The following is a 20,877-nucleotide window of genomic DNA, read 5'->3' on the forward strand; positions in this document are numbered from 1 at the left end:
AACACATCTGTATCCCAACGATAGATATTATGATAAACTATATGTTCACAAATATAAAGGATAAAAGGAACACATCTTCAGATCTGTGTCCCAACGCTAGATATTATGATAAACTATATGTTCACTAATATAAAGGATAAAATGAACACATCTCCAGATCTGTGTCCCAACGCTAAATATCATGACAAACTGTATGTTCACAATAATAAAATTTTATATAAAAGGAAGACATGAACAGATCTGTGTCCCAACGCTAAATAATATGACAAACTATATGCTCACAAATATACAGTATAAAAGGATCTCCAGATCTGTGTCACTGCCTCAAATATTACGATATTCCATTTGTCCATAAATAACATGGATGAAAGAACATATATACCCGTTCGTTAAAAAAAAAATGTTCAATATTATGATGCTACATGCTTATTAAAACAACTATATATCTAACTCATCTCCAAATCCATAACGATTACATGTATATTTTGTTACATTATGGTATAACACATGTTAATGACGAACACTGACTTAACTCAGATTCACATCCACCTGCATTCTTGAAGGTCTATTATATACCCTAATTCAGTCGACCCACATTATCTCGAATATACCGTTATCTCGAACATATCCTCACGATTACATCACTATATACATACTACATATTTTCTCGCTTATCCTGAATTTGAGATAAAAACCAATAGTTCTCTCGAACATTGATTCACCCGAAACTTTATCATGTGCAAAGTTCTTGTCTGTGAAATCGCATTACATTGTGTCTATATTGTGAGTGAGTGAGTGAGTTTAGTTTTACGCCGCACTCAGTAATATTCCAGCTATATGGCGGCGGTCTGTAATAATCGAGTCTGGACCAGACAAACCAGTGATCAACAGCATGAGCATCGATGTGCACAATTGGGAACCGATGACATGTGTCAACCAAGTCAGCGAGCCTGACCACCCGATCCCGTTAGTCGCCTCTTACGACAAGCATGGGTTACTGAAGGCACATTCTTACCCGGACTTTCACGGGTCTCTATATTGTATATATGTCTGTATATGTTCGTTGATCTGTATGGCTGTTTATGCCTCGTTGTCTCGAATGTTCGAATATTTCGAAGGTAGAACACAGTCCAGCTAGGTTCGAGATAACGGAGTTCGACAATATACGCTTACAAATACCATAAATCAACAAACAACACATAAACAAACAACAGATATAACCAGCCTAAGTTCGGCCGATGTATACAGACATATCTCAGCGTTTATTTGGTTTTTAGTTTTTTGTTAAAGCTATTGTACAAATTGAACACACTTCCCACGATAGCAATCAAGAAGGTTTGTTCAAAGACATGCCAGAAGCCGACTGCAGGGCTTCCAACAGCGCCAAAGTCATGGAGCCAGCGTGTATTGATCGAATATAGTTGCCTGAGCTTGTATTTCGTTTGTAATGCTTTGTACAGGGATACACCAGGAACACAGTTCTCTAGGCGTGTGCTGAACAGTGGGAACCTTGTACAAAGACAACTATCTGTAATAGATTTGTCTGAGCATGCGCTTCAAAGGTGAATGTTTTATTTGATAGGAACAAATGAAAAGCATGTCCCTGTAGATAATACGAACATGGGTATTTGTTACTTTGAAGTTTTTGAGAGGTATTTAGAAACTGGACGAACATGAATACATGACACGTTTTGTGTCCATGGATAACAACTTCTTTATTTATTCTTTAACACGACGTTTCAGGGATAATTCTTGCTCTTTCATCAGGGTATTTGTTACGCCTCGCAGTTTTCGTTTTTTGTGTGGTATCATAGTGATATCAAGTGAAATATTTAGATATAACCGTACCTGATATGGGTCACAAAAATCGTATCCTCTATTTATCCCACAACGTAGGTGAGGATCTGAACAGTTCTATGTGAGCTGGGACAACGAGAGCTATGAAATACACAATGCTATTTTTAGAAAGTGGTCAAATGTAACATATGTTATATTTGGGATTACACTTTCTTGGTAAAGTACAGATTCTAGTACTTTTTAGGGGATTGAGTCTCATCCGGCATTCGAACCCACACCCTCAGAGTCAGGCACGTAATCGCCAGCACACAAAGTCAGACGCCTAAACCGCTCAGCCACCGCGGCTTCCACGGAATCCGCGAATCGAAACCCGGATGGGACTCAACCCCCAAGAAGTACTAGAATCTGTACTTTACCAAGAAAGTGTAATCCCAAATATAACATATGTAACGAGAGCTATGTTCGACCATATCAAACGTTTGAGCGAGCGAGTGATTGAGTTCGGTTTAAAGGCGCTTAGAACAGTGGGACACTGAGTAATTCACTTACAGAAGCATTGCCGGAACAAGATGTTTCACATATTGTACGTGCACCCGTCATAAGTACGTGAAACAACTAGTTAACTGTTCAGCTGAAACAAATCGGGACGGTGTTGTAGTGGTGTTCCGATTAATTGAAATAATCGAAGATTGGTCGCAGTGACCAAACGACCATGCAATCGATCACATTTTCTCATAATCGAACATAAACGATTTTGGAACTACTGTTTTAGTCTTTGAAATACTTCACAATGGAACGTATCTTAGAAGTTGTCAGGGCCTGAAAACGTGTTTAATTCACTTCACAATCTGAAAATATTTCTCTAAGACTCCAGGAAGTTTATGTTCATGATATATCAGTCATCACTTTAAAGTAGCAAGTTGCATCATGTTATACATATCTGCATTAACAACCTGGATAGGAAAATCTGAAAAATGACGCTAACCAATTTTTTTTCGATGATTGTTCGTTGGTAATGAAGCAATCATCAGTTGTGAGATTTCAACCAATTCCTCTTCCTCATGTCTACCACAACACGTTTTTTGGTTCCCTTCAAAATCAAGCATGATGTGACTGACATACTCTTCAAAGCGGCGTTACAATAGGTTCTTCGGGATGACGACGTCAGGCAACTCTGATAAAATTCAATGCGCATTTTCCACACAACGATTTCAAAATTAAATTTAATTACGTTTCCATTACTTTGAGTAAGGCTAACATTTAAATCAAACAAAGGATAATTATAATGTCCCTTTCATATCTTAACTAATTCTCAAATGGTAAAATACTCATGCTTTCTGAAAAATATAATTTGCCGTTGTATGAACCAGCTCTTATTAATAACCCTGTGTAATGATAAAAACATTCAGGCGCCCTTAAAAATGTATCCTTAAACTCGATCATGCCTGGTGATTCATTCCAACTTGCACATATTAATAACGATCAGCAAAATGTTTGGGTCATAAAAAAGAAAAACGAATGATGTTAAAGAATTAATTCCGATGAGTTAAACAGTGTCGATGATTAAGTAAATATTTAAGTTCTGATAAACATTGACCCCGAGGGCTAAACAGTAATTTACAAGGCGGTGCTGTTGTAAATTAATAATATGTAAATCCATCTAGTGTACCTCATAGACCTGGCTCATATTCGCGACTCGGTGGTATTTGCATGTCTTCAATAATACCGGCAAAACCAGTGCGGAAATTGATTTTTCCGGAAAATATTACTAGTTTTATTTGAACTTTCGGATTATTATTGCTCTTTTGTTTACGGAAGAATGCACCCAATTAGCGAACATATTAATACGAAGTATGCACGAAGCTATCCGCTCGTTACTATAGTGTGTCCTTTTCAGCACCGGTCAGCTTTAGATTAGCTTATCATCACTAATAGATGTATTTCATTTGGCCTCATGTTGGGCTCTGATCCATATAAAGGACCATAGAAATATCAGAAATATCAGCTCTATATCAACGAATGGATATCTGAGATATTCGCATTTACTGGCAATGCAATATATACAGGCTTATTAAAGGCTTCAATTAATAGAAGCCTTGTCTGTTATTTGATAAAGTGGTTGGTTGGGCGATAAACGGACTTAGAAAGTGTTACGGCGACCTAGACCCTCGCAGTATACTGGTGTACTGCTGACATAGTTCCCTGTACCATAACATAAAAATAACAGACAGAAACGTAGCTTTAGGCAAACCAAACTTCCACACTAGTGTCCAAAATGACGTTTTCACAAACTAATATCCATTGTACTAGGAGTCAAATATGAACAAACACAGGTTGGGTGAGAATGACAATATATTGTTATCTTCAATCATAGCAAGTACAAGGCGCAATGGTCACTGCCATACAATTACACAATAGTGGAACGGGGTGGATCAAACACAAAATATATGATGGACTAGGGAAGCACGGACTGGGGATAAGTCAAGGAACTAGATATACTTCTACATAAGGCTTAAAAAGAAGGAATAGACGTAGACCTACCTCTTTGGAAGTCTAGCTAATATAAATCCTGACAGTTGGCTTATTCAAAGCAACCCCATAGAGAGCACATGAAGGAGGTGTACCATAGTTACCCATGTCCGGCTTCCCGAGTTCCTCCTCCAACGTTCCTTAGAGCAGTGGCGATGTTCGGCCCTGATGGGCTTGACCATGGTCTAGATAAGGGGAATGGGCGGACGTCGGAGGAAGCAATTAGCAGGACACCCTCTCAGACCCGCCAGTCCCAAGGAATTGTGCTTTTGCAATTTCGTAAACATACTACATTACTTACTAAAGTAATGGTAAGTTATAAATCCATACATGGATGGAAAGCTGAGAAACTTCTCTAACAGACTGCCTGGGTATTAGAATCATAATATGAACTTAGTATGAGATATAGGGGATTTAACTGATGAAATTGAGCTACAGGAGTACGTTGGTATATACTTTGTAGTGAAGGTATGTTTTCAAAGATTATATATACAACAAAACAGATTACTCACTAAGAAAGGTGAGAACATGATCTTTCAGATGATACCTAATGTTAAGGATAAACGTTTTGCAGACATGAACAATTAAGTAAAAAGGGCGCGTACATAAGACACATAACACTCGTCACTCTCACTGGAGTCCATATTCCCGCAGAAATAGCATGTTACCGTTACACGACCCCACCAAAAACAAAGAAATTTGCAATACAATGCATTGAAAATTTTTGAGACACTCCACAAGTTTTTAACAAAATTACTGCAACAAGGCATTGGCATACGGTTTCCGAATGTCCTTTTATACAGGTGCACGTGACAAAGCGTCCGCAATAACATTTTCACTTCCGGGAATGTGTTGGATGGATAGGCTGAAGTCCTGCAGGAGGAGACTCAACGGAGGATCTTCTGGTTGGAGGCTTTCATTCCGGTGGATGAAGGTCAGCGGATTGTGGTCTGTAAACACTACCACTGGGTCTGTATGGGACTTGAGGTAGACCTCGTAGTGTTTCAGAGCTGAAATGAGCCCCAAGGCCTCCTTCTCCACCGTTGAATAGTTCACCTCGTGTCGGTTGAACTTTTTGAGTAGAAACTCACGGGGTGATCTACTCCATGGGTATCCTCCTGGAACAGCACGGCACCACATCCCATCCCACTGGCATCCACTGCTAGCTTGAAAGGCTTCTTGAAATCAGGGCCTGCCAAGATTGGGGAGGAGCAAAGCATCTTCTTAATCTGTTGAAATGCAGCTTCGCATTCCATATTCCAGCAGAAGCGGGTGACTTTCTTCAACAGATTGGTGAGTGGTGAGGCCACGGCGGCGAAGTTCAGGGCAGAACCGGCGGTAGTAACCGGCCATTCCAGGAATCGTCGGACTTCCTTCTTGCAGGTCGGGGTGGGAAAGTGGTGGATCCCTGTGGTCTTGGCTTCCACTGGAGCGACACTGCCGAGTCCGACCATATGTCCCAGGAACTGAACTTGGGCTTTCCCTGAACTCGCACTTTGAGGGAGGTTGACTGTCAGGTTCGCCGCCTTCAGCCGTTCAAACACAGCCCGTAAGAGGTCTAGATGTTCCTCCCACGTCATGTTGCCCAGTACTCCATCATCGAGGAAAACATGCAGGTCCCTCCATATCTCCTAAGACGCAGTTCATTAGGCGCTGAAAAGCTGCTGGGGCTGTTTTCAGGCCGAAGGGTGAATCGTTTGTATTGGTAGAGACCCGTCGGAGTACAGAATGCTAGAATTTTCCTTGCTCGCTCGGTCAGGGAATGCCGTAGTATCCCCTTCAAGAGGTCGATCTTGGTCAAGAACTGGGCTGCTCCAATCCTGTCAATGCAATCGTCGATGCGTGTAAAATGGGAAAGGCATCATCTACCACCAACTTGTTCACCTGTCTCCAGGTCTGCACATAGACGATAGCTGGTACCCCATCTTTTGGCACTAGGACACATGGAGATGCCCACTCCTGCTGTTAGACGGTTCAATGATGTCATTGTCGAGTAGGTACTGGATCTCGCCGTCGAGGACAGTTCCCTCTTGGTTAGGCTCATCCGGGTACGGGTGCTGCTTGACCGGTTTGGCTCCTGCCACGTCTACATCGTGTTCGATCAGGGAAGTGACGCTGGGACTATCTGGGAAGATACAGGTGTACTCTAGGATCAGGTTCTTGAGTTGCTGACTCTGTAGAGGCTCCAGATGACTTAGCTTGGTGTCAAGATTGGCCCAACACCTCAGAGTTGTTTAGCTTCGCAGAAACAACTTCTTCGTGGACTGGAACATCGTCTTTAGTCACACAGCCAACAGGGACAGATGTCGGACGCTCATGGTAGGCCTTCAAAAGATTAACATGGCAATACCTGCTCTTCCTACGCCTGTCTGGGGTAGCAAATGACATAGCCAACGTCCTAACCTTCCTAATTACTTCATACGGGCCAAAATATCTCTCTGCTTCCAAAGCAGATTTCAATGGGAAGATAGAGTAACACTTTATCCCCTGGTTTGAATTGCCTGTTCTTGGCCTTAGCATCATGAGGATACAATCTGGATTTTCCTTTGCGCTTTTCCAAATGTTTCCTAGCTAGCTCTGTGGCTTGAAATAATCTATCCTTAACCTTAGAGACATAGCCTAGCATGCTGTTTTGGTTGTGCTCTTCAATCCAATTGGCCTTAACTAGTTGTAAGGGTCCCCTGGGCTTATGGCCATACAACAGTTCAAACGGTGAGAAACCTAATGATTCCTGCTTTGCATCCCTAACAGCAAAGAGCACAAAAGGCAATCCTGTGTCCCAACTCCTTTCATTTTCGAACACATAACATCTCAACAAGTTTTTCAAAGTTTGGTGAAAACGCTCAATAGCACCCTTGACTTTGGGGATGGTAAGCGGAGGACAAAACATGCTTAATGCCTAGCAAATCAGCGACTTGGGAGAACAATTTGGAAGTGAAGTTTGTACCCCTGTCTGACTATGAATTTCCCTAGGTAGTCCAGTCATTGTAAAATATTTGATTCAAGGCCTTTGCAACTACAGCTGCAGTTACTTTCCGAAAGAGGAATGGCTTCTGGGAATCGTGTAGTCAAACACATCACAGTAAGGATGTATTGATTTCCTCCTGAGGTCCTTGGCAAGGCCCGACTACATCAATTTGTACTCTAGAAAATACCTCCTGTACAGGAATACTTTGAATTTTGCTAGGTGGAATAGTTTGGTTTGGTTTGCCTACTACTTGACAAGTATGACACGTCTTGCAATACTGCTCAGTGTCGGCATAAATGCCCGGCCAGTAAAAATCCCTCTCTATCCTATCATAGGTCTTAGTTCGCCCTAAGTGCCCAGCAAATAAGCCACCATGCGCTAATCCCAGTAACTCCTCACGGAAAGCTTGTGGTACAACAATTTGGACCTGTTCCTCAGTGGAATCACCACCATGCTGAAGGTGATGCTTCCCTAACTAGCAGGTCATTTTCATAGGCAAAACGACCCCATCTCCTTCCCCACTGTTAGCTAAGTCCTTAGCTCTATCTCTCTACACTCCTGAAGTGTAGTGTCGTGTAGTTGTTTGCCTTATCAACTCTGCCCGATTCCACCTCTATGCTGAGGTCCTTACCAAGAAGATCCCTCTCAACTGGGTTTCATTCACTTTGTCCTTATCCCTCTCTCCTTCTCTCTGTCATTTTCAGTTACGATTTCACTTGGCGCCCTGCTCACTCTCTCACTCTCATCAAACAATCTGTCTAGCCCACTATCATCGGAGTCTAGAACAGTCTCACTAGGGTTGCTTCTGCCTAAACATAGACTCCAGTTACTGCGCAAGCTGGATAGACCTCCTCATCCTGAATCTCCTCTGACTCCAATGGCAGCTCAGATACAGTTAGACACTTGCTAGCACAACATTTGTCTGTCAAGTCCGAACCTAACAGAACATCTACCCCGGGATGGGTAAGTCGTCGATCACCCCGACCAGAACCTCCCCGGTGACATAATCTGAGTCTAGATACAACTTGTGTAGAGGCACAGCTTGGTAGGCACCCGCGATAGATTGTATGATAGCTGAGCGACCCACAGCCGTTCCTTTCCACCCCCTGAACTACCTCTCGCCTGACCAGCGAACAGAACGCCCCCGTGTCTCTAAATATAGTCACCTCCCACTCTTACTGCCTGGAACGGTTGGGACCTATCCTCGCCTCCGATACGTACCGAGACTGACTAATTGGTTTTCCAAACCCGGTTTCTGTCCTAACAAAAGCCACTGCCTTTTCCTGATCCCTTTTTCTCAAATAGCAGGTTACCGCCAAGTGACCTGGTTTCTGACAATAGTTACACCTGGGTGCAAAGCTACGTGCATCAACGTTCAAACCTGACTTCTTAGATTCAGTCTTACTCTGCCCTTCACTAGTTTTAGAACTATCACCCTTTTGCGATGTCCTAGGATTTTGCCCCCTTTGTGAACTGAACTTCTTGTTCCGAAAGAAATCGCTATAGGTACCCTCGGCTGTCTGGTCTTTATGAATGAGAGCGTACTTGTCGGCCAAAACCGCCGCTTCCCTGACTTCCTTGATATTCCTATCTTCCAAATGTATCCGGATATTGCTAGGTAACTTGTTCTTGAAGTTTTCCAAGATTACTAATTCCTTCAACTTATCATAGCTTCCATCTACTTCTTCTGCTTTTAACCAAAAGCCAAATACTTTACTGGACCTCGCAGCAAAATCACAATAAGTTTCTTGAGAAAGTTTCTTGACATCCCTAAACTTTTGCCTGTATGCCTCAGGTGTCAAACAATAAGTAAGGAAAATACACTCCTTAACCTTTTCGAAATCAGCCCTATCAGGAATGCTAAGTCCGTTAAAAGCTGTGCTGGCCCTGCCTTTAAGTTTGCTCTGAAGAATCAAACCCCATTGTTCTTTGGGCCACTTGAGCGACTCTGCTACATACTCAAATTGAGCAAAGAACTGATCCAAATCGTCTTCGTCAAAGTTAGGCACTGACCGATAGCACTCACTAAGGTTGACCCTACTATTTTCGGTTGTAGCCCGGTCCAACTTTTCCCGCTCTAAGTCTAACTTCTTAGCCTCCAGTTCTAATTTCTTGGCTTCTAATTCCTGCCCTTTCTCAAACTTCCTAGCCTCTAGTTCTAATTTCTTTAGCTCTAGCTGCTGTTCAAAGGTCAAGCCTTGGTGGTCCGATTCTATGTCATTTGGGGTATCGTCCCCACCAGCTGACTGATCATGAGATAATTCATTAATCAGTAACTTCCTAACTTTCTGAGCATTCTCTCTTATGGTTTCAGGAATTTCAATTCCATGCTCTTCAGCCAAACTCAACAACTCGGGTAATTTAGCCCGTTTCTGCTTGAACAAGAGTATGCAAAGACATTTTGTTTCACCCCTCCACTAACAACAGATTGTGATCTAACTGACACAATTACCATCTGCTAAAATACACAAACCTGGCTCCTCATGGGCTCTCGCCGCTGCTCACATAACCCAACAGTCAAACCTGACCCCTTTGTGACCTTGTGTGTGGTCATAAAACAAGAAGCCTGATGACAGGTTAATGAAATAGGATCCCGGACGAGCTCCCAATTTATGTTACGGCGACCTAGACCCTCGCAGTATACTGGTGTACTGCTGACATAGTTCCCGTACCATAACATAAAAATAACAGACAGAAACGTAGCTTTAGGCAAACCAAACTTCCACACTAGTGTCCAAAATGACGTTTTCACAAACTAATATCCATTGTACTAGGAGTCAAATATGAACAAACACAGGTTGGGTGAGAATGACAATATATTGTTATCTTCAATCATAGCAAGTACAAGGCGCAATGGTCACTGCCATACAATTACACAATAGTGGAACGGGGTGGATCAAACACAAAAATATATGATGGACTAGGGAAGCACGGACTGGGGATAAGTCAAGGAACTAGATATACTTCTACATAAGGCTTAAAAGAAGGAATAGACGTAGACCTACTCTTTGGAAGTCTAGCTAATATAAATCCTGACAGTTGGCTTATTCAAAGCAACCCCATAGAGCACATGAAGGAGGTGTACCATAGTTACCCATGTCCGGCTTCCCGAGGTCCTCCCCAACGTTCCTTAGAGCAGTGGCGATGTTCGGCCCTGATGGGCTTGACCATGGTCTAGATAAGGGAATGGGCGGACGTCGGAGGAAGCAATTAGCAGGACACCCTCTCAGACCCGCCAGTCCCAAGGAATTGTGCTTTTGCAATTTCGTAAACATACTACATTACTTACTAAAGTAATGGTAAAGTTATAAATCCATACATGGATGGAAAGCTGAGAAACTTCCCTATCAGACTGCCTGGGTATTAGAATCATAATATGAACTTAGTATGAGATATAGGATTTAACTGATGAAATTGAGCTACAGGGAGTACGTTGGTATACTTTGTAGTGAAGGTATGTTTTCAAGATTATATATACAACAAAAACAGATTACTCACTAAGAAAGGTGAGAACATGATCTTTCAGATGATACCTAATGTTAAGGATAAACGTTTTGCAGACATGAACAATTAAGTAAAAAGGGCGCGTACATAAGACACATAACACTCGTCACTCTCACTGGAGTCCATATTCCCGCAGAAATGGCATGTTACCGTTACAGAAAGTATATAATTTGTGTTCAACAATCAATGACAGTATTAAAATCGCAGAATGGGGACATAATGTTCAAATAAATTAAAATCAAATTTCGTTCCACATATTGAAACATTATTGTTAGGTCTCAACAAAACACAACGTTACAGACTAGAACTAAATATGTCATCTGCCCAACATCTGTCAGAATGTTTTTGGAAAACATAAACAATGTTGTTGTGTATGTGGTTGGGAAACCCTATGGAGATATACGTTTAAATCTCTATAATAGTCTCAAAGGCTAACTTGTCGCTTAACACAGGGAGTTCTTCCCGTAGCAACGCGCCCTGTGGATCTCTGCCGTTGCTATGAAAAGAAAAGGACTAAGAATGTAACCTTGCAGTACCAGATAAATTTGTCATGATGTTTTCTTCTCTGTTTATGCTTTAAGCGCCTGTCGGATGATCAACCCAGGAAATGAAAGGACACTTCCCGCCATGATCTCCCAGGGTAGAACATAAAACGGAAATCTTACAACCAGTAGATACGCTTTCGTTTTACTCTAGGGTTTATTCCACCGCTGTTCTGGAACATTTCGCTCTTTGACACATAGTAATAGGTCACGTCTTTCACCATTAAAATAGACTACCTCCTGTTAGCTTCGGCAACAAAAGTGTCATCGGACTGTGGAATGGATACCTCTTAATCCGAACAGTACCTGCTATTGTCCATGATACAGAAAGCATTACCTAATTTCCAATCTAGCCGTTTAGCGTAGTTGTCCTTTTATTGTCGGTACATGCTTCTGGCAAACAAAGACGTGTACAACTGCACACTTCATGTGAAGATTTTAATGTCGGCCGATTATGACGAACACAGTCACCTGTGTCATTCCCTTGTATTCAGCTCATCAAAGTAACTCAAACAGATAATCGCGAGACTGTTTAGTGTTTTAGCTCATATCAAAGTGAACGGCCTTCAAAAGTGTTTAGTTGTAAGTGAATGTACTCGAAGAACTTGAAATCATTTCCAAAAATAATCGAATGTCTAATTATATTATTTTTATCTTTAGAGTTAATTGCATCAAGATGGCGTGTTTACCAAATGATGACTTCTTTGGATCTCTCTCTCATTGTCGATGCTTCTGGGCAGTAGGGTAGACTAGTAGGTAAATAGTAAATAGTTATGCGTCACATCGACGACCAAGTATCGGTTTCTCGATAAAGATACCTCTTGATATCGTTAGAATGATTCTAAAAGTGTCACAAATCGACTCGCGCTTTGACTTAAACATTATTCTGCTGTACCTCTTGTAGTTTTTTGTAACCAAGACATCCCAAAAACCCTATCTTAATGCCATAGATACATCTATCGAATGTAGATAAAACGTAGCTTTATTCTTTCGTGAAAGGTGTCGGTCCATAACAAAATGACTCTGTAACGTTTTGTGGAACATATAGCTTGTTTTGCTAAATGTTTTCACACTGCACGCCGATAGTTTGAGGTATTGTGATTGTCAGTCCTTAAAGCCATTTGGTATAAGTTGATGATTGCCTTAAACTCCCCTGCAGAGATTACTGATTGTTTAGTTGATAGTCTAACTGATTGTTCTGCGACAGCTCTACAGACTAGGATCGAGCTATCGCTCGGAATGATTCGATGAGTGTCTTCGCATGGTCACTAACGACATTGCACGTAACGGGGTCAATGTAAGGAGACACTTATATGGAGTTTTCATTTCAGATTATGGTTCTATTAGAATCGCTACTCAGAACTGCTTTCCTAAAGCAACAGACAACAATGCACAGTCCCGGACTTCTGCCGTTGACATGCATTTTGTGTTTTCGTATCGATAAAAACACTCAACGGGACCAATTGCATTTCACTTGTCGGCGGGCAAAATAAACTATTATCGAAATGGTGTCTTAGTGTGTGGTGAACGCGATCACCTTCGATCGATTCACCTAGGTCGTAATGATTAAAACAGTAAGGGCTTTAGCTGTGCACCCTGGCTCACACAAACCGTAATGGTTGTAGCATTTGTTTGAGAGTAGGCGTACAAAGGGCATGCCTATGGAACATTAAAGCATAAACATACAAACAGTCATAAGTGTCATAAATCATAATGTTATTCACAGTTTATGAAAAGTACATTCACCAATTATCTGAGGCGGCGAGTAGCCTTGATGATAAAGCGTCCGCTTGTTACGATGAAGATACAGGTTCGATTCCACATTTATCTGTGAAGCCTATTCCCGTCCTCACGATCATATTGTTATGTTCCTCTGACTCAAATAACTCGGTTTCTGAAACCGTTATTTTGTGTCCATTGGGGATAAATGCTTTGCTTTGCATTTCATTCCATGACTTTTACATTTCACTGTGACATGGATAGGGGTTGCCAAGTGTTCTAAGACGTCACATTTCACAGTGACATAGACAAAGGAAGCCCAGTGATGTACGACGTCACATTTCACTGTGACATGGATAAGGGTAGCCAAGTGATCTAAGACGTCACATTTCACAGTGACATGGACAAGGGAAGCCCAGAGATCTCAGACGTCACATTTTGCTGTGACATGGATAAGGGTTGCCAAGTGATCTACGACGTCACATTTCACAGTGACATAGACAAAGGTAGCCCAGTGATGTACGATGTCACATTTCACTGTGACATGGATAAGGGTAGCCAAGTGATCTAAAACGTCACATTTCACAGTGACATAGACAAGGGAAGCCCAGAGATCTCAGACGTCAGATTTCGCTGTGACATGGATAAGGGTAACCCAGTGATCTCAGACGTCACATTTCACTGTGACATGGACAAGGGAAGCCCAGTGATCTCAGACGTCACATTTCGCTGTGACATGGACAAGAGAAGGTCAGTGATCTCAGACGTCACAATTCACTGTGGCATGGACAAGAGACGTTTAGTGATGTACGACGTCACATTTCACTGTGACATGGACAACTGTAGCCCAGTGATCTAAGACGTCACAATTCACTGTGACGTGGACAAGAGACGCTCAGTGATGTACGACGTCACATTTCACTGTGACATGGACAAGTAGAAGCCCAGTGATGTCAGACGTCACGTCACATTTCACTGTGACATTGACAAGAGAGGCCCAGTAATCGAAGCCGTCACATTTCACTGTGACATGGACAAGAGAGGCCCAGTGATGTACAACGTCACATTTCACTGTGACAATGACAACAGAAGCTCAGTGATGTATGACGTCACATATCACTGTGACACGGACAAGACAGCCTATGTGAGGTACGACGTCACATTTCACTGTGACATGGAAAACTGTAGCCCAGTCATCGAAGACGTCACATTTCACTGTGACATTGACAAAGGTAGCCCAGTCATCTTAGACGTCACATTGCATTGTGACATGGACAACGGAAGCCCAGTGATGTACGACGTCACATTTCACTGTGACATGGACAAGAGCCCAGTGAACATTTCACTGTGACATGGACAAGGTAGCAGTGATCTAAGACGTCACATCACATTCACTGTGACATGGACAAGGACATGGACAGCCCAGTGATCTCAGACGTCACATTTCACTGTGACATGGATAAAGGTAGCCCAGTGATCTAAGACGTCACATTTCACTGTGACATGGACAATGGATACAAGTGATCTCAGACGTCACATTTCACTGTGACATGGTGATCTCAGACGTCACATTTCACATTGACATGGACTGTGATCGGCATGGGCATGGATAAGGAGTGAAGGCGTCAGCCCAGTGATCTCAGACGTCACATTTCACTGTGACATGGACAAAGGAAGCCCAGTGATCTCAGACGTCACATTTCACTGCGACATGGGCAAGAGAAGCTCAGAGATGTACGACGTCACATTTCACTGTGTCATGGACAATGGACACCCAGTGATGTACGAAGTCACATTTCGCTGTGACATGGACAAGGGAAGCCCAGTGATCTCAGGCGTCACATTTCACTGCGACATGGGCAAGAGAAGCTCAGAGATGTACGACGTCACATTTCACTGTGTCATGGACAATGGACACCCAGTGATGTACGAAGTCACATTTCGCTGTGACATGGACAAGGGAAGCCCAGTGATCTCAGGCGTCACATTTCACTGTGACATGGACAAAGGTAGCCCAGTGATCTCAGACGTCACATTTCCCTGTGACATGGACAAAGGAAGCCCAGTGATCTCAGGCGTCACATTTCCCTGTGACATGGACAAAGGAAGCCCAGTGATCTCAGGCGTCACATTTCACTTTGACATGGACAAAGGAAGCCCAGTGATCTCAGACGTCACATTTCACTGCGACATGGGCAAGAGAAGCTCAGAGATGTACGACGTCACATTTCACTGTGTCATGGACAATGATCACCCATTGATGTACGAAGTCACATTTCGCTGTGACATGGACAAGGGAAGCCCAGTGATCTCAAGCGTCACATTTCCCTGTGACATGGACAAGAGAAGCTCAGAGATGTACGACGTCACATTTCACTGTGTCATGGACAATGTACACCCAGTGATGTACGAAGTCACATTTCACTGTGACATGGACAAGGGAAGCCCAGTGATCTCAGACGGCACATTTCACTGTGACATGGACAAAGGTAGCCCAGTGATCTCAGACGTCACATTTCACTGTGACATGCACAAGAGAAGCTCAGTGATCTAAGACGTCACATTTCACAGTGACATGGATAAGTGTGGTCCAGTGATCTCAGACGTCACATTTCACTGTCACATGGACAAGAGAAGCTCAGTCGTCTAAGACGTCACATTTCAATGTGACATGGACAAGAGAAGCCCAGTGATCTCAGTCACATTTTCTTGACATGGAGAAGAGTGCCCCAATGATCTAAGACGTTACATTTCACTTTGACATGGACATATTTAGGCCATTGGGCTACGCTTTGCTTTTGACTATGATATGAATAAGAGTTGGTCAGTCATCTAAGACGTCACAATTCACTCTGACATTGACCAGTGTTGGCCACTGGTCAGTTACGTCACATCTCAATATGACGTGGCCACAATGGTGTCCCAGTGAAGAAAGACGTCACATTTAACTGATGTAAAGTGGACACTTGTGGTTGGGTGGTCTAAGATGTCATAATTCGCTGTCACGCGATATGCCTACCAGAAGTTCCAGTGTGTGATCAATTCTGATTACAATCAGGGGCGGTGGGATAGCCTAGTGGTTAAATCGTTCGCTCGTCATGCCGAAGACCCGGGTTCTATTTCCCACATGGGTACAATGTGTGAAGCCCATTTCTGGTGTCCCCCGCCGTGATATTGCTGGAATATTGCTAAAAGCGGCGTAAAACCATACTCACTCACTCACTCTGATTACAATCCTTGATCTTTCATTTCGCATCATACACACTATATTCGCTGACCTTTAATCTTGCAAGGCGTGAAAACAAACTGACGTGGTACACTGTGCACACTGACACTAAACCAAACTCCGATACGGTGAAAAAAATTAAGATGGGTTTTTTTTTATCGCACCTCATAACAGATACATAAAAATGCATCATAATCAGCAATACCTCAGTGCATTTCTCAACAATCGTGTAATAACTACGTTTCATAAAGCTTCTTAAATCTAAATTTCATCACTCTGGCAGTTTCCTTCTCAGGGGGGTCACATATTCGAGCTTAAATTGTGACATCCCTCCCTAGATAACGTACAAAAGGTACGAAATGTCAATCTACCTTCGTACTTCTTTCACAGGTGTTAGCTGTCAGGGGACGGTATAATACGAGAAGTATGCTCGGAATTATACAGCGGCAGGGACTTTACACCCTTTTTACGACCAAGGCGTATGAGAGTGGCAGTGTGTATAAGCAGCCCTGTAATGCCGGTAGAGGTGGCTTTTATTTCTGATTGAGCTCTCCTCCGTTGACACTCAGTTCCCGTGTTTTCAGACAGGGATACAGCGCTGTCCTCACAGCGGATGCTGGATTCCATCTCAAGTTTAACAGCCCGAGGATGCCATGACGTCTCGGGCGCTTTTACGCCCTGTATATAATGATTCGGGAGGATAGGTTTAGAGGGGATAAACTACCCCTAGAAAGAATGCACCCTGCTGGTGTGGTGATAATATGCTTTTAGTCATTGTCGACCAAAGGCGAGATTTGAGGATCCGAAACGGCGGACGGAGTGAGAAGAGGGATGTTAATAAAAAGATGACGAGTCCGCATCATCATCGAGACAGACATAGCATTTAAACTGATTGCAATGACATCTAACAGCAAAGCATCAATAAACCTCTTCCGCAATGCTGTTCTGCTCACCGCCTTTCCCTCCCGTGGGCCTGATATCGTGACCAGGTTTTCACGCCCTTTTAGAGTACTACTCATTGCGTCTTCGTATACATATATATAAATTTACATGTACCGATACGAATTTTGGATTAAATGTATCTAAATGCTGTTTTTTAAAGTTTATTCACAATATATTAGCTGGATGTTACTAAACTGAGTCTTAAAAATATAGATATTGTTTTTCGTTCGGCGATAATTCTGGTCAGTGCACCTTGTAGCGCGCTTATGAAAGACCTTTTACGTGCGCTGTAAACAATCTCAGACATACCGACTTGTGGCGTTTGTGTTGAAGGGATCGATATTTTCCTTTCCTTCGGTATACTGTGTTTCTGTTTGTTTTGTTTGAGATGAGATGCCAAGCATGAAGGTGTGTATCAACGTAACAGAGCAGTAGTCCGCGATGTTTTAGCCAAACTTTTGTCTAACAAGGCAAATATAGCGTTTCTTTCAAATTACGAACGGTATACATTAATCAGACCCAAAGGGCAGTCGTTCAAGCCCTGCTTTAAAAAACAGCAAATCTAGTTTTAAAAACACATCATCGCCTGGAAAATTTAAAGGTTTTCTTTAATACATTTCTCAATCCGCTGTAAACGTTGGAATAAACAATATGTTATTTTCTTAAGGAGATCATATTTCTTGCAGTGGTCGGTATGATGTATGATGTAGACGATGTTTACCTCCCTTTGACGCCAATCTCGCGTACATATATACATCAAACGGCATACAGCTTGCTATATGTGACAGATGACAGATGTATCGTTTTTCAAGTAAACTTGCATCTTTACTCTCTCGTTGTAGTTATGCACTTATATGTTGGCTCAAGTGATTAATATTCAAGCACTGTCGGTGACAATATACACGTACATGTATTTAATATTTTTTTATAAGGGTGATGACAAATAATGACAAATTGTGAAATGTGCATCTGAATTTGACACATGGAGATGACATGGCATTTGTCAGAGGAAAATACTTTGTACAGTGATGTTTATATTTTTGTGTCCTTGAATAATTGTCAAAGATTCAATTTGCATGCATCTCGACCATTTCATTTCAGGTGTTGAAGTTCTTTCGTATATGCTCAAACATTCATAAAAGCCCCGTTAAGTCTAAAAGCTTTATACCGATATCATTTAGGAAGGTTTAACTTGTAGCAACAACAGCAGCTCAGTATTAAAGATAAACAATCCACTCGTCTCGAATTTCGGATGTCATTTCGTCCCAATGCAAAGATCTCCAGTTTCGAGATATCTGTTCTTTAAATGTAAATTATTATATGAAATGAGACAGAGCATTTGGTGGAATTTCCGTATCATTTTGATTTTACCTATCTTATACCATTGTTGTGTATTTAATACTGGAATTTCCGGGTTCCAGAACACCCAATGTTTACCTGTTTGTTGAGAGAAACTGTTGAGAATTCGATTCGTCTCATTTAACGAGTTCGAGCGGATGGTTTGACTTTGTCTTTTGAGTTCGATACCCATATGTGTAAAACTTTGTTTTCTATCCACTTAACATCAAAAGCATTGTGAATTTAAACCATTGTATGGTTAACGCGACCGGATTCGGAAATTTCAACTAATAAATGGAAGTAAACGATCATGGATAATCAAGAGTGCTGTCGCAGCTTACAATTAACATCTTCGATTTGGAATGGTTATTCAAGTAATCAATTATACGTGATCACAATCAGACAAGGTGACATGTGCACGGCCATCCATCGGAACAGTTGCCATGTGGTTGATAAGAGAAAATGTTGTGTAAGAATCGAACAGACAGGTCTCCAGCAAGACAACACCCCCCGTTTCGACGTCATAATGGGGGATTTCCCTTATGGCCGGCCATTAATTACGTAATTTGTAAGCTTAATAGCCATTGGCTGGCTTTTGATTACGTAAGTGCCGCGAGGTGGCGCTGTCACGATTCACGAAGCACAAGGAGACTTCTGAGGCTAAAGAGCTCACAAGGGGGCACATAACTGTGTTGAGATATTGGCTAAATGTCGGAGTGTAATTCAACGCAGTTAATGGACTTTTACGATTCCTTAATTGACATGTTTTGATATATAGCTGTTGTACATAGCAAAGGCACCATGGCGTGACGGAAGAGGGCACGATTTCAGAGACGAGGGTAATAAAAAATATTTCCTCTAGTATATTTCGTTTGGTGTTAAATCAAGATAAGAAAAAACTTAGATTCAGTTATCGTTTTCGACTTTGAAAAAGTACTTCAAATCAAACATTGAGGAACATTTCTGAACGTTGACCGCAGATTGCCGGAGTCGCTTAACAGCACTGTCATTTACAATTCAGTTGTCTATTACAATGGCGATTGACCCTAGCCCAACCTGCCCATAAATTCAGGTTGACTGGCTTTCAATAGTAGGAATATGAGACAAGAAATTAGCACGCTTAATCGTTATGACGAATAATACCGCAATTGTATCTCCTACAACCATGCTGGTCGAACCCCCGAAACACCACGTGACCCGGGTTTGACCAGGCTGTCAAGTCTCGCGAGACTTCGCCCGCAGACAGGGGCACTCACATTCTGATAAATAACATTGAATTTAAAATGTAATCGAATGATTAGCTTCGATTTAGATCTCGTGCGAGAATGATTAAAGCTTTGGGGTTGTCAGATTTAGAAGAAATTTATGTCATTGTCAGTGGTCCGTCGCGAGGGCTATCGCAAATAATGCGTGGTAATTTATGGAAAAGTGATGGACATGTTTCATTCTGACAAAAGATGTGAATTCCGTCATAACGATAACGACAGAGAAACATTGGATTGTACGCTCGTTTGGATGTTGCATGATACTTCCTCCATATTCAGCCCTGTTATCAATTATATACACATTCCACTTAACTGATGTTCAACCAGAATCGACAACAAACAGCAACGAATGCAATGAGTATGGACAGTTTTGTCATTTAACAAACAACTCACAGATGGCCCCAGTTGGAAGGCAAACAAATAGAAAGCCAAACATTTTTACATTGACATTTTTGTGATCAGCCTTAAGCCAAACTAACAGAAAAATAGTTTGTTTAATGCTTGGCCAAGTTACAATGAGAGACCATAAAACCATACGATTATATTTGTTTATATCATGTTTAGCTAGTACCCAGATTCTCAAGTTCCGAGCCAATAACTCTAAAACATGAGCTGCGCATATGATTAACAGCTAGAATTTCATAAATTTTCTTTCTATGTATTACATTTATCTAGGTAAAGTGAACAGTGCTCGATTAGATGTTCCAGTGTGATTAAACGTTCAATATTTCTATCGGAGTATTGGGCGCATAATTCCCGAGTCATTCATTCCTTCTCATCACTCTTCATTGTGAACGTCGTCATATGAGCGAAATATTCTCAAGCACGACGTCAAACCCAATTTCACCTCACCTCACATCTTCATTGTGATTTATCCAAACTGATCATCTGTGAACGATCTCATTTTCTGAACGAATTCTCGTGAAAAAAGTATCGAAAATATCTTTTTTCAACGATATCACACGTATTTTATAAATACGAAATGTTTATACTCCCAACGAAACCAAGCGCCTTACTTGGCGATTGAAAATATCATTCGTTGTTCCG

General features: G+C 41.9%; 1 protein-coding gene across 12 annotated transcripts in view; it reads left to right on the top strand.

The window, feature by feature from the left end:
- The window catches only part of LOC124285001, a 117,550-nt gene that overhangs the window by 82,001 nt on the left and 14,672 nt on the right, over positions 1-20,877 (top strand). The window contains exon 1 of one of the 12 annotated variants that reach the window (XR_006900696.1): positions 19,213-19,404. The exons of the other annotated variants lie outside the window; for them this stretch is intronic. The gene's annotated coding sequence lies outside the window, so the exon portion shown is untranslated. Of the gene's footprint in view, positions 1-19,212; positions 19,405-20,877 lie in introns of those variants that run through there. 12 annotated transcript variants of the gene reach the window in all.

This window comes from Haliotis rubra, unplaced genomic scaffold, assembly GCF_003918875.1.
Source record: "Haliotis rubra isolate DU_JTF1 unplaced genomic scaffold, ASM391887v1 Scf35, whole genome shotgun sequence".
Taxonomy (NCBI): Eukaryota; Metazoa; Mollusca; class Gastropoda; order Lepetellida; family Haliotidae; genus Haliotis; species Haliotis rubra.